General features: G+C 42.1%; 1 protein-coding gene across 7 annotated transcripts in view; it reads left to right on the top strand.

Annotated features, from left to right (window-relative positions):
• zbtb46 (zinc finger and BTB domain containing 46) overlaps positions 1-14,939 on the top strand; it is a 57,792-nt gene that overhangs the window by 30,374 nt on the left and 12,479 nt on the right. The gene's annotated exons all lie outside the window — the stretch shown is intronic.

Genomic DNA, 14,939 nt, shown 5'->3' with positions numbered 1-14,939 from the left:
GATACATACTGTAGATGGTTAGTGGGAAAACATTGGATTTCATGCCAAGAAACCAGCTGTAGAGAACCGCACCATCCATCCATCCATCCGTCCATCCATCCATCCATTTTCTTCAACTTATCCTGTTAAGGGTCACGGGGGGGCTGGAGCCTATCCCAGTGGCTTTTGGGTAAGAGGTGGGGTACACCCTGGACAGGTTGCCAGTCCATCGCAGGGCCAACATATATAGACATACAACCATTCACCCTCACAGCCATGCCTGCGGTCAATTCAGAGTATCCAATTAACCTAGTCAGCATTGGCATGTCTTTGGATGGTGAGAGGAAGCCAGCGTACCTGGAGAGAACCCACGCAGGCACAGGGAGAACTTGCAAACTCCACACAGAAAGATCTAGCCCTAGCCGGGACTCGAACCCGGAACCTTCTTGTTGTGAGGCTTAACCACTGCACCACCTTGCTGCCCCCTACTATGACCTTTAAAGTATAACTATTGCTTTTGAGTGTCAATTCTAAAAAAACAATTCTAATGCACTGTACATGTGTATCTCTCATATTTCTCATATTGCTTTTTGCCACATTGGTGCAGTTCTCTGACGGCACAGGGGTGCAGTGGTTAGCACTGTTTCCGTTACAAAGAAACTCAAAAGCAATAGTTATACTTTAAAGGTCATAGTAGGGGGCAGCATGGTGGTGCAGTGGTTAAGCCTCACAGCAAGAAGGTTCCAGGTTCGAGTCCTGGCTAGGGCCCAGGATCTTTCTGTGTGGAGTTTGCAAGTTCTCCCTGTGCCTGCGTGGGTTCTCTCCAGGTACACTGGCTTCCTCCCACTGTCCAAAGACATGCAAATGCGGACTAGGTTAATTGGATACTCTGAATTGACTGTAGGCGGCACGGTGGTGCAGTGGTTAGCACTGTTGCCTCACAGCTAGAAGGTTTCAGGCTTTTTAAAAAAAATTACTCTCAGATTATCTTGCCCTCTTATGTAAGGGGGATTGGACGAAAAATTTGGAACACTTCTCAATGTACGGTTTGTCACCACAGCAAACTTCAATATCATAGCTATCTGACAGTGTTCGTCAAAACTGAATTTTATTGATTATACTGATTTTGTCAAAGAATTTATGGCAAAGTTATGTTTTAGATAATGCAAGTCACTGATGGTTGTGTGGTATCTAATAAGCAGTCACAAGTGCTAACTGCCATAGCTCAAGGGGTCACAAGCCTGTCAGAAACTTAGCCTCTAGAGTTGGAGAGAATGATTTAGAGTGCATTGAATCCTAACTCCAGTGATATTTTTCTAATGCTTTTCAAGAGTAGTCAAGAGTATTATTTGTATTTATATGTTTATGGTAAAAGCAAAGGAAAGACTTTGCAGATACTGATTGGAATTACTAGTGGTGCTGAATGTGCATGACACCTGCATGCGCACCAGAGACTGATGCTGGTTCAACTTGATTCTTCTGATTAGCTCTCTGCACATGTATGTGGATAGATAAATTGTATGGCTCTTCCAAACCTTCTCAATATTATCAGATCAAGTGGATTCCATTATGGTGGTGAAACAATTTGTTCACCAATTATTTTCTTTAACAATTTAAGTCTACATGGAAAAAGTACTTTGGGCTGCAGTGCATCAATTGATGCATGGTGAAAGGACATGAAAAGAAAAGAAAGCACTTGATGCGAAATTGGTACTTTATGCTCCTCAGTACATCAGTTTTTGGCATATATCAACAAAATATCTCAAAGAAACAGAGTGATAGCTGTGAAGTTATGCCATGGGACTTAAAATACAGGCAAACCTTTGAAAACTAAACAGCTATGAGCCAGGTTCTTTTTCTTCAGATTTGCAACAAGGTTCCATTGAGATGTGATTTGATGCGAGCTGGGATGACTCTCTCCTCCAGTGATCTGATAGCCAGTAATGAGCCCAGTAGCCGTGAGCCCAGCAACACTGCTCATTCTGGCTTATGTGTCACAATGTACCCAGAACTCACCAAGTACAGTCTAGCTCACGCAGACGGAATATTGTGACTAGTTAAGCGTGTGAGAAGGACGTATACACTGGCAGACTGATTGATAGGAAGAAATAGAAACCTTGGATGAGTACCTTGCCATAAGTCCATGGATGGATCTATGCTCTCTATCCGTCAGTTTTTAGTCAACCTGTAGTTGCTCTTCCTTGCTACATTTATTTTAGTAAAGTGGCTTTGTTTTTTATTGTACCACTACCCCCGCCGACAAGATTGAAAATGGGAGTGAGAAGAGGAGGGGGGAGGAGGGAGGAGGGGAGGTGTGATATGCATGATGCTTGGACAAACGGAAAAACTGAACAGGATATAGTGGTCTACAGCCTGTGGGTGTGTCGGTTTGGCTGAGACTTGGCGCTTGCACACAAACACACATACGCACCAACTCACAAGTACACACACAATTGTGGGAGTGTTCCCGTTGGAGGGCAAAGTCTCCTTCCTCTTATACATTAATTCTCTCCTTTATCCTCTGTCCCTTCATTCCCCCTTTCCGGTGTCACACCCCTCCCCTCCTCCCTTCTTTGGACCTCTTTCTCCTTCATCCTTCATTTCTTCTTTTGTGACCACCCTCCACAACCTACCCCACACCCCAAAACTGCACACTCTAGAAACCATCCATCTATTGCTGAAAAGAAGGAAGAAAGTGTTGAAAATACAGAGAAGATGGCCAACACAGCAATGAGAAATAAAAAGAGAGGGGCCAAAATCACCATAGGGGACAATTATGGCTTGTGTTGTTTACAAATATGTGTGTGTGTGTGTGTGTGTGTGTGTGTGTGGGGGGGGGGGGCGATATAGTCAAGGGGATATATAGTGCTATGCATGTTCAGCCACAGAAACCTCCTGACCCACCCACCCTTGCACTGTGCCAACAGGATATCCTGTTGTGATGCATCATGGCTAGTTAAATTCTTAGACCAGAATAATGGATGCCAAGAGATGGGTGTATAGAGTTAGGATGGAAAGACTATTTGGTCACTTGTGAACTTCTAGGCTCTTACATTCACCAGATGGTCAGAAGCATGAATTAAAAATAATTAAAATGTTGTTCTATAGATGTGAATGTGTGTGAGTGGTTTTCTGTCTCTATGTGTCCCTGTGACTGACTGGAAACCTGTTCAGGGTCTTCCTCACCTCTTACCTGATGACAGCTGGGACAAGCTCCAGCCCCCATGATTCTGAAACAGGATAAGAGTTGGATGATGGATGATGGAATGTTGTTCCATATCTGATGGATGTGTAAAAATAGACAATTTCATCCTATCAATTTATATAACTGTTGTATAAATTTCTTCCCATCAATTTAAATGACAGTTACGTGTTCACAGCTTATATGAAACTCTGATGTTAAAGGTTTACCTATTATATCAAAAAATTAAAACACACATATATTTAACATTTTTAGGATGATGTTCTATGTACATTGCTATGCTATGACAAATCTTGATGGCAGCTTATTAGGCATACCCCAACAGCCTGTGTTAGGGATGCTCAATATTGGTTTTATTTTTTTGCAGATATTTGACAGCTGATATGGCTGATGGATGATATTTTATGGTTTTGATATCATCTGTATTACACAAGTTTATAGAGTGCCACTTATTCAGATACAGTAGAATAGATGGAAGATAAATCACAGATGATAGCAGCTCTACCGAGACATTACATCAGGACCTCAAATTTCTTTGTCCTCTTTGATGTTAAATGCAAAGAATAAACCCCCTTTCCTGAGATCACCTGCCTCCCTCAGTGTTTTCACCTTCATCATCCTCTTTACATTCAACTCTCCTCCTTGTCACTCAACCTTCTCTGTTCTATTTGTACTCCTTTCCATTATCTCTCTTCAGCTACCACCTCGCTTCCTCCTATCTCTAGCTCTAAAATGGTCAGGGGTTTGTTTCAGGTAAGATCTCCACCAATAGGGTTACCTACTGTATGTGTTTTTTAATAATTCTGAACTCTAATCCACAGTTGAAACTATAGGTTTTAAAGTTACATCCCCAATTTGGAAAGCATTTTGTCTTGAATTCAGAATGTGTTAATGTTACATGGTGATTCCTGTTTGGAAAAGCTGCAGGAGAGTTGAATTGTGTGTGGGGGTTTGTTTGAGGGTACGTTTTTGGGGGCTGCTCTAGAGATAGAATTAGAGAGACAGAGTGTGTTTTGTCTGTGACCCTGGCAATCTTTTTTTTTTTTTTTTTCATGGTGAGACTGTTTGGCCTTCCCATAGTTCCTCTGCCTCAGAGACATCCAGCTTCAAGGTTTGATACGTGTGTGTGTGTGTGTGTGTGTGTGTGTGTGTGTGTGTGTGTGTGTGTGTGTGTGTGTGAAGCAATGTAAAAGAGAAAGAGAGCAATTTGGGGGTTAAAGGTTGGATTTGATATCGTGGAATACCTCAACCCCTCTCCCCCTCCATACCCCTATTTTCAGACCTTGATAAGTGGAGCCACAGTCTGTGGGGGTTAAGGATTCCTGTCTGGCACACACCCACTGTGATACGCCCATTCTGCATTCCTGTGTCCGACTAAGGAAGCAGCTTAGCCGTCTTCCCCTCCTCTCCCAAATTATCCCCTTCTCCTAAAGTCATAGCATACTCATCACTCGCCTGTCTTCCTCTCTCCTCAATTCTGACTCATATATACCTTGTCTATCCACAGTGTTTGCATCTACTATCCTTCCACAGCACACACACACACTGCAAACACATTTAATCAGACTGTAGGGACTCACTCTTTATTCGTGCAGGTGAAAATATCTATGGTCACATGACAGTTTTTAATGAAAATACAGGTCTTAAATATGTTTTGCATCATTTTTTTGGTTGTCCTTATGCCTTACCCGCTACTTAGAAACTATTATCTCTTCTACTAACCCTCTTCCCCCCCCCTTTCCCCTTCCTCCCTCTTGACATATGACTCTGTTGTACATTTCTTTCCCCTTTCATGGGTTTGTTACAGGGGTTAAAAAGGGGTTGTGCAGTTTCACGCTGACCTTCTTTCTAATGGTTTCTTAATGGGAGAGTCACAGAGGAAAGAAGAAGAGTAGTTTGGATAGTTGGGGTGAGATACCTGCAGTTCTTGTGGCACTGGCTCTGTATGTGTCTACAATTGTGTGCTATATGTTTGCATGTGTGCGTATGTGTACACTCCTGCACCACTGGATTAACCCCTTGCTTCATTTTAGCCCTTTCTGAATTCTCTGGGGAAAGAGGAAATGACATATTTTATAACAAGAATAAGTGTCAGAGCTGGACATATGTGTGGTCCACTGGGTCAGGCACAGGGGTGGGTGGGAGATGTTATGGAGGTGAGGAAGGAGGGGTGAATACTCTTTAATTTGCGCTTATGCTGATTTGATCATAAGCAATACATCTCAGTTACTCAGCTCAGCTAGTGTGGAGGAAGACAAGATGAACACAGTCCTTGGTGCACACATCCCTTGCTTTGTTGTCCCCCTTTTTCATTGAGGTCTACTGTAGACACTGTGGTGGCTTTGTGTCATGACTCACATAATTTCTCTTTGAAAAATAAGTTAATTTCCCTTGCAAGTCAGCTTCAAGATAAGATCGACTTTATTGATCCCACATCAGTTAAATTAACTTGTTACAGCAACATAGTCAAGAGAGGCTTTGCAGGTAAATTCTGCCAAAATGAATAAAGTTAAACTTATTTTCATAATGAAAAAAACAGCTCGATTTTGCCTGCAGCCTCCATTTGAATTGTCAAATGAGTCCATCTTCTATTGCATTGGCTTCTTCAAAAGCTTTTGACTGCTGATATGCTTATAAATGGATGGGTGATTTAAGGTCCAGGCCTGTTCTGCCTTGGTTTATAAATCTGCCAAACTTTTATCAATTTAAGAGTTACACAGATTTCCTCTGATCACTTAGCTTCTTGCTTGCCCAGGTTTCTCCCCTGACTCCCCTGCGTCATCTACATTTATCTCACTTTCTTGCCGTTTAACTGTTACCTTTTTTTTTACCAGCACAAGAGAGCACAACAAACACTCATTCCGTCACTCTCACTTCCTGCCAGACAATCTGCCAGTTTTCCATCTCCCTCTATCTCCCTTGGCCTTGCTTTTCCTCTCCATGGCACCATACTCCTCCTTTACTGAGGCCAGAGCTCTCTCCATTGTTGGAGGCAGGTTGCCAAGGATACAAGAGCAGAGAGGCACAGTCTTAATGTTATGAGATGGAGAGATGAGCAGTGAAAGGGGAGTGGGCCAATAGCCTCTCTGGTCACTGGACAACCTAACAAAACACTAATGCTCTGAGAACATGTAACACACCCTGCTCCCTGCTCTGTGGAGTGTCCCTCAATGGGCGCAGCAAAGTGACATTGACAGTTTGTCACGGAACCTCTTGTAGTGGTCATCTGCTCTCTGTTTTCCTGTGTGTGTGATTGCAGTCTTGTTGTCACATCTTGTGTTTTGTGCATTTGTCAGGCAGCCACTTGATGGGGGCTTCAGAGTGGTCTCTTCAACTCATGTCACAGAGGGTCTGTAGAAGTAAAATCATCTGAAATAACTTGTTCGCACATCTTGTAAAAACATGTGCCGTTATCATTCTCCTGAGTTTTTTAACTGAAACCAGTATGTGATATAACTCAGGAGGCACAGTGGCTGTTTAGTAATTGAAGGATTTCTTGGTCCAGTTGTTCCTTTTGTGGGAGACTATGTCATAGTCCTTGAGAAGGATACTGAGCCCCTAATTGCAGATAGAAAGGAGTCACCCTGCGTGTGTGTGATTGGGTGAATTAGGCAACATTGTAAAATGTTTTGAATGCCATAATAGTGGAGAAGTGCCATTTACATACAGTTCATTACATTCAATTTAATCCTCAAGTGTACAAAAGTCGAATCACCAAATATGGAGAAATAAAGGCTCTGCACACTTGATGCTAAAAAAGAATTTGGTCACTATACCTTTATCAGAGCAAAAGAGCAAACATGCTAGTTTGCCCAGAATACAAGATGAAACAGAAGAAGAAGAAGCAGAAAAGTTGAACTTGTTTTCTGTTATATTTTGCACTGGACAACAGCAAATGATTCTGCACACCCTTTACAAACAATGTGTAAGACTGTAGATATATATTCTAGACTCACTGTTTGTGGGAACCCTTGGAGACCTGCGTATGATAGCAGTATGATAGATGTGGATAGCTTTACAGATGTGGAAAGTACACTAGCTAGCCAATTAATGAGCAGTTGTGTTTACGGTAATTTTGGATGCTGTCATCTTTGGTGTGCTTGAACTGTAATAAGAGGATATTCTAAATCATAATTCATATACAGGATGGATAAAATATTAGGAACACCTCTCTTTATAACTAAGTACAGATCAACAGCACCACAAAGCCAAATACATTCATTTAACACAATATGTGAGCAGAGCAAGTGTGATGTCCATCCCAATTTCAAGCCTACAGTTTTGGAATTTTGGGCAACATTTTTATTTATTTTTTATAGCAGGCAGAAACCATATTAGAACCAGACAGGGGGACTGCAGAGGCTTAAAGACATGACCTACTGAGATAACCTACAGTGGCAGTGACTTGCCAATCACAAGTTTGCTACACCTTAATCATAGAGTACTTTACTATCCGTATCCTCTAAATAAGACCAAATTTACAAAATAAACATCATGAAACTTAAAACTTGAAACTAACAGGTGACACCAATAAAGCAACCCAACCCAACCAGACCGAGCCCCAAATGTTATTAGAAAGCCATTAGAAAGAATACAGTATTAAGGTACCTTCACATGATCCATAGTCATTAAAAAAGTCAGGTAAAAATACATCTACCACTTATCCTGTTAAGGGTCAGGGGGGTTGGGGGGTGGAGCCTATCCCAGCTACCTTCGGGCAAGAGGCAGGGTACACCTTGGACGGGTCACCAGTCTATCACAGGGCCAACACATATAGACAGACAACCATTTGCTCTCACAGCCACACCTGTGGTCAATTTAGAGTATTTGATTAGCCTAGTTCCTTCTTGCATGTCTTTTGGACTGTGGGAAGAAGGCACAGTACCCGGAGAGAACCCACGCAGGCACAGGGAGAACATGCAAACTCCACACAGAAAGACCCTGTGCTTGAGTCGGGGCTTGAACCCAAAATCTTTTTGCTGTGAGGCGACAGTGCTGACCACTGCACCACTGTCTTACCTCGTAAAAATACAGTCAAGGATAAAAGCAGAACATAATTATCTAACATTTTTTATACTGCAAAATTTCATCTACATATTTGAGATGGGTGTTTTTACAGGATATACTGTTTAATAGTGCAAAATCTGCTTTACTCAAAACCTCTTCATATCATGGGTCTTGACAGTAAGTTTTTTTATCCTGATTTTGTAATCTGCCTCAGAATTTTCCAGTTGTAAGTACTACTGTAAGTACTACTTAAAACTACTTTTAAATTACTACTTAAAACTACTTTTAAATTAATGTGTAGAGATGGCAAAAGCAATAATTTTGGCTGGTTAAGTCGCTTCAAGCTCTGAGCTTTTCATTGAGAGTCCAAGAGTGTCAAGCCACACACCAACAACCCCCAGGCTATGTTCATCATCTCCACCCAGAATTTTGTTGTTTCCCTTCTACACTTTCCATTATCCCTCCATTCAAGCGCTCTTTCTCCCATCTCACCCTCCTAATGCAACACTGGACCCAGCTGGATGGCACAGGATGGAGCTTTTGGGCTCATGCCTGCTCACTCGTTCCTCCCTTGTGCATGAAGCAAAGTAGTAACCTCTCTCTCAATCTCTCCATCTCTCTCTCCCTCTTTGCTTTCAGCACAAAGCCCTGCGTGTCTGCCTTCCTTCCCCACCCAGCATTCTTTCCCCATGCAAACTGCTCCCCCGCTTTCTCTGCTGACTTTCCTTCTACCAACTAACTCACTCTGCTTCACCCTACCTTTCATTAGCATCCCCCCAACATACACACACACACACACACGCACGCATACACACACACACATACACACACACACACACACACACACACACACACACACACACACACAGAGTTTGCTTCAGCTTTTGTTTCGGATACATCTTCATTTATTTCTCTGTCCATTTCTTTCCCTGCTGACCCTATTATTTTTATATTCTCTCTGCCATCACTCCCCCTCTCTCCCTCCCTCCCACTCTCAGTCCCTCTAAGCTGCATTAACTCTCGAGATTACCTTGAGCCCTGCAATCCTCCATCCCCCACACACTCTACCGCTCCCTCTTTCCCTCCCTTCCTTTACTTGCTCACGCAAACTACGTCCACAATGAAGTAGCTAATTTTGAAAACACAGTTGATATGGACTGCATTTTCATGTCAATCACCTTAAACACACAGATTTCCAGAAACACTGCAGAAATTGATACATCTCTTCTTTCCTCTCACCTTTGGACAGAAAATAACATCTGACTGACACAGCTAAATTATTGACTCAATTATGATTATGATTTCTGCTATAATAGAGCTGCAAAAGCTTCTAATTTTTGTTATCAAACTGAGCACAACATACTTGATACTATATCATAAAGGAAGGTTTACTGCATTGACATCTGTTTTATTCTGTCAAATAACCTTCATCTGATTAAAAAAAATTGAATTAGTGATGCAGTTACAGAAAGTTGTCATCTGATTTCAGCAGCTGTCCTTGCTAACTTGTATAGAGAAGTGAATGCTAGAAGGATTATACCCTCAAATCATCTAGAGTATCTTTTTTCAAAATGTTTCTAAAATGTTGACATACCAAAACACAGTAACGTTAATTTCTAGATCAAATCAGAGATAATCAGAGCACCAGTAACTTGCTTCATTCCTTGATATACAGTCACCACAACTTGTGTTTAACTGCATCATATACCCATACTCATGAACATGTGTTTTAGGCTCACAAAGAGGCTTTTCCCTCTTGTGTCACATCCTTGTGGCTCCAGAACATAGCCAGCCACCCAGGTATGTTTAGCTTGAAGCTAATGATATACTAACAACAGCAAAACTGCCAAAACATCCATTTACAAACCTCTTAAATCCATCATGTGATACAATGCACATCTTTATTATTCAGCCATGTGCTAAGTAATTCACAAACAAATTGATATTGACAAAATAAACACCAAAAACTACAACCCTTGAAGTTTAAATCCCAACAGTGCTGATCAGCATGAGTGAGACTGGTCAATTTAATGTGCTTGATGCATTTCATACTCTATTGCATTGCACAGATATATCGCAGTCATTCCTGAGATGACTTTTTTTTTTTCATGCAAATATGTTGTGAAAAGCAAACATGAGAGTATAACATATTATATGCTTTTCTGATATTTCCACCCTAGACACATAAAGTTTTATTTTTGGGTGTCAAAAACTGAAAAGCTAAAACAATAAACAAAAAAAACCCCCAGAGATAAACAAGATGCATTTTTTAAATTTAGCTTGCTAGCTTAATGTGGATGTACTCTCCCTCCTACAGCTTCTGTAACCTCCCTCCCTCACCTGTCCTCGCTCCCCCTTCACTCACCCACCCACCCACCAACCCACACTCTATCACCCCACCATCCAATGCTCACCCCTCCACTCTTACAGTTGCTCTACTCTTCTCTTTTCTCCTCCCCTCCACCCACACTCTCTTCATCTCCAAGCCCCCAGCAGTACCACCACCACCATCATCATCATCATCATCATCATCATCATCATCATCATCATCATCATCATCTCTCTCTCTCTCTCTTTCTCGCTCTCTCCCATGTCCTTTACTACCCTCTTCCCTTTGTCCCTCCCTCCTCTAAAGCCTTCAGGCTCCGCTTGATTTATGCTTGCCCTCCCTATCCACAAACACCCCACCACCACACACCACCCTTCCCTATCTCTCCTGGAGGTTGTGGCCTGGCTAGTCCCTAAAAACAACAGAAGCAGAGTGAGAGAGCAAGTGAGGGAGAGGAAGATGAGCGAGAGAATACCAACGAGAGAAAAGAGAGGGAGAGAATAACAACCTCTTTTACTTTCCATCCTCCCTCCTTTTTAACCCAGCATTTTTTTCATTCCCCTCTCCCACACTGCTTTTTAAATTGCCTCTGAATTCTTGAGCTGTTTTAGTGCCATACTCCCCCTTCTTGGCTGAAATTACTTTTTTACCCTCGCAAACTCTGGCATGCTGAGGAAGCAGTTCCACCTTCCCTCCCCTCTTTGTCCACTCGAGGACAAACACACTAATCACACATGCAGTGTATGGAGCGGCTAGTGAAACACGGTGAAGGAGAGACTTGGGTTTTCTGTTTGGAAGGATGTTGCTGTGATGTTGCGGAGACAGAAGAGCCAGCAGAGGGGTCTTGTGACAACACAGCTCTTGTCCTCTTCAACCTCAGGCCGGCCAAGCCATTAACCAGACCCTGACTTTGGGCAAGGCTTCTTTCTTTGTTGCACACGGTCTCAGATACATAGTGAGATTCTTTCTCCTTTGTTTGCACTCCCATACTCAAACATGCGGACAAGCCCTACTTTCTTCTCTGACAGCTCTCTTGTGGTCGACAAGCCTCAGTAACTCGTTGCTCAACCACCCTGTACTTTATCTCTCCATTCTGTTTGGCCACTGTGTCTGTTGATTTAAAGGCATGGTGTTTTATATGTGTGACTGAAGGTGTTAAAGGAGTGTGTCCATCAAGCCCCATGTTTAGAAAGTACTGGATATATATCAGTTCATTCACCCATGTGTCTTCACTTTTACGTATTTGTGGAACTTGTATTTCATGTTTAAAAACCTCCCTCACAGAACAGTGTTTGGGTTCATTTAGAGGGGAAGGAAGCATTTATTAAGACAAAAAACACACACATAAAATGACACACTCGAAGAGCACAATCAGAACAGAGGATCAGGGGTCAAACTTGGTCAGCTGACCCTTCCCTCCCTTTTCAGTGCTTTTCTTCTTACTGGGTGGAAGCACTCGCTCTAATAACACAATGCCCCTTGTGAAACACACTTCACTCACATATACAGTGCTGCCTCCAACTGCCACACATAAAACTGAAATCTTCAATCCATTAACTGGAACTCTCTCAATGGATGATAAATTCAGTGTCCCTCACAACACATTTGAAGTATATTTCAACACACATATTTTATTCTGAGGCAGGTCTTATTCTACCGTTGCTTTTCCCACTCAAGCCCCCACATAGCTTGCAGCATCTCTTGAACATGCACACACACATACGAACAAAGAGAACCACCATTTCCACATATTTGTCTCTCCTTTTAAAAGGGGGTTTTATTTAGCATAAATGTTGAAGCCAAGGGTGCCCAGCTACCATGGCAACAAAATTAAACGGAGGATCTCTTCAGAAAGCAGAAATCTAAATTATTCTGACTCTTTTATGACAGGGAAAATGAAAATTCCCTTCACGATACAGAGACCAATGCACTGTAAGGCAGAAAGGAGATGAAAAAACAAGGAAAAGATGAGGAAAATATATATTTTTTTTGTATCCGACCACATAGTTCAAAGGCATATCCCATGTTGATAGGTTGTCTCATGACAATGTTAAATATTGGCATATGTGCACAAAGGAATGATGTAACCAGAGTTTTTCTTAAACTCTAGATAAACCTATTGCCTCTGAAAGACACCACAGAATGTGTGTCTACAAATCCTCAGTGAAACCCACCATTCATATGATGAAATCCATAAGCTGCGTGCATGGGATTAGATGCGACTGTTTCTGGTGTGGTAAATGATTTTATCTGTCGGAACAGGATGAGATTTAAGTAACACATCATCTACGCAGGCCCGATTAAGCTTACATAAGTGAAGGGGGATTATATGGTGTATACCGATTATTTGCCGCGGAAGCCTGTTTGTGGTCAGCTGAATACTAATTTCTAATATCACACACTTAGTCTTGGTAATGTGGATAAATCCTCAGAAAACAGGGTGGTAAATGTTGCACCATGTTGTTTTTGTGTGTGTGTGTGTGTGTGTGTGTGTGTGTGTGTGTGTGTGTATGTGTGTGTGTGTGTGTTTGTGTGTAAAACTGAAGTGATAGCTTTTCCATAACTCCTCTAGTTAATTTGCGGTCTGTGAATGAAGCATTGTTACTGTTTGGCTGTCAGAAGAGCGGACATGTTCCATCTGTAGATGCATGAGTCCAGGGGATGCTGGGAAAAGCGGTCAGGGGTCATTCACTCGTCCATTGAACAGATGAGTGGAGGGAGATGGGGGTCAGAGGTGAACCTCTTTTCTCTCTCTCCTTCAATTCCCCTCCTTCCATTTGTCAGCCTCTCCTTTCTCCATGTAAGTGTGTGTGTGTGTGAGTGTGTGTGAGTGTGTGTGTGTGTGTGAGAGTGTGTGTGTGTGTGTGTGTGTGTGTGTGTGTGTGTGTGTGTGTGTGTGTGTTCATGGTTGGCCAACAACAGATCTATGTTATTGATTGACTCCTGTGGCTGCTGGGCTGCCCACTGAAGGAGGGGGCAGAGCTCTAATGAATTCCTGCACCTCCTGCCCCTTGCACCATCGCCTTCACCCCCTCCTTAATTAACTTTGTGTGTTCTTGTGTGCAGGTGGGGATATGCATGGATGCATGTGTGTTTTTATGTATCTTGTCTCCTTCCTCCACAATTTAACTCCCCTGCTTTTACACTCCCTTGCTTTTTTTGCCATACTTTCTCTCCTCTCTTACTACTTTCTCCAAATCCCTCTCTTCAGTTCTCCTTTCTTACCTCCTCTTTTACATTGCCCGCTCTGCCTGTAGTAGATAGCCAGCTGATTATATGTTACTCTCATCTGTTGTGCCCTCTTTCCCCTTGTCAAATCTACACATGCATGTGCAACTGCATGCATTCCAAACTGATTTTGATCTCTAATAGTTCATCTAAGCTGAGCTTGAAAAATGACTGATATTATGTGTGTGTGTGTGTCTGTGTGTGTGTCTGTGTGTGTGTGTTTGAAAGAGAGTGAGCTTGGTCCACTATATCCCAGGAGGCTGTTAGTAGGCTGGATTCCCATCGGTATGCCAGACATGGAGGCAAACTACTGTCTGTGTCACCTTGACTCCCCCTGCAGCAAATGTGGACAAGGCAGGACAGGAAACACTCAGCACTCCCTGACTTAAGTTAAAATGAACAAAGGGGCTCTTTTTGATCCCCCTCTTGCCTTTTTACCCATTTCTGACCTTTATCACCTGTCTTTTTGTTTCACCTTGTGTATTTAGTATGATTTCAGCTCACAATGTGCATTGTGGAATGAGAGATTAAAGCTGCAAGCAGCGTTGAACGGGCCTTCACACTCTTGTGTGTATCGGGTTGCAATGCAGTTGAAGTGCTTATGCCAGGGCACATTGATGTTTCAGCTCTGATTTCATCCCCCCCCCCCCCCTTTGCCCTCTCAATTTGATGAAGATTTTAGATTACTCTTCTTGTAAAATATCCTCATAAATCCCATGATTTTGGCCAAATCTTACATAAGAATTCACATTTTTGAAGGAAAATTTGTCCTGAATCCAGTGATACAGGTTGGAAAGTGGTCAGACTTATAGTTCAGATGTCAGAAGCCTCAGATTGACACAAAGTGTGTCTAGAGATTGCCTCCCCATTGGTTAACGTTGTAAGGTGCAATGTGGCACAATAATTACTGGATTTAAAGACTCCAAACCGTTTGAGTTATTAAAAAGTTTTTAACAATTTTTGTTTAGCACAGTGTCATAAGTCATTAATTAAAGTTTGAAGGTGGTACCATTACCATGTCTAGGGGGTCAAATTGAAGTCAAAAGGGGCCGAATAGGAAAGAAAGAAAGAAAGAAAGAAGGAAAGAAAGAAAGAAAGAAAGAAAAAGAAAGAAAGAAAAAAAGAAAGAAAGAAAGAAAGAAAGAAAGAAAGAAAGAAAGAAATGAAACAGAGGGGCTCAGGTTCTAAATATTA

Source organism: Aulostomus chinensis, chromosome 9, assembly GCF_037954235.1.
Source record: "Aulostomus chinensis isolate RoL2024-O1b breed Wild chromosome 9, RoL_Achi_v1.0, whole genome shotgun sequence".
Taxonomy (NCBI): Eukaryota; Metazoa; Chordata; class Actinopteri; order Syngnathiformes; family Aulostomidae; genus Aulostomus; species Aulostomus chinensis.
This window is presented reverse-complemented; position numbering and strand designations above follow the sequence as displayed.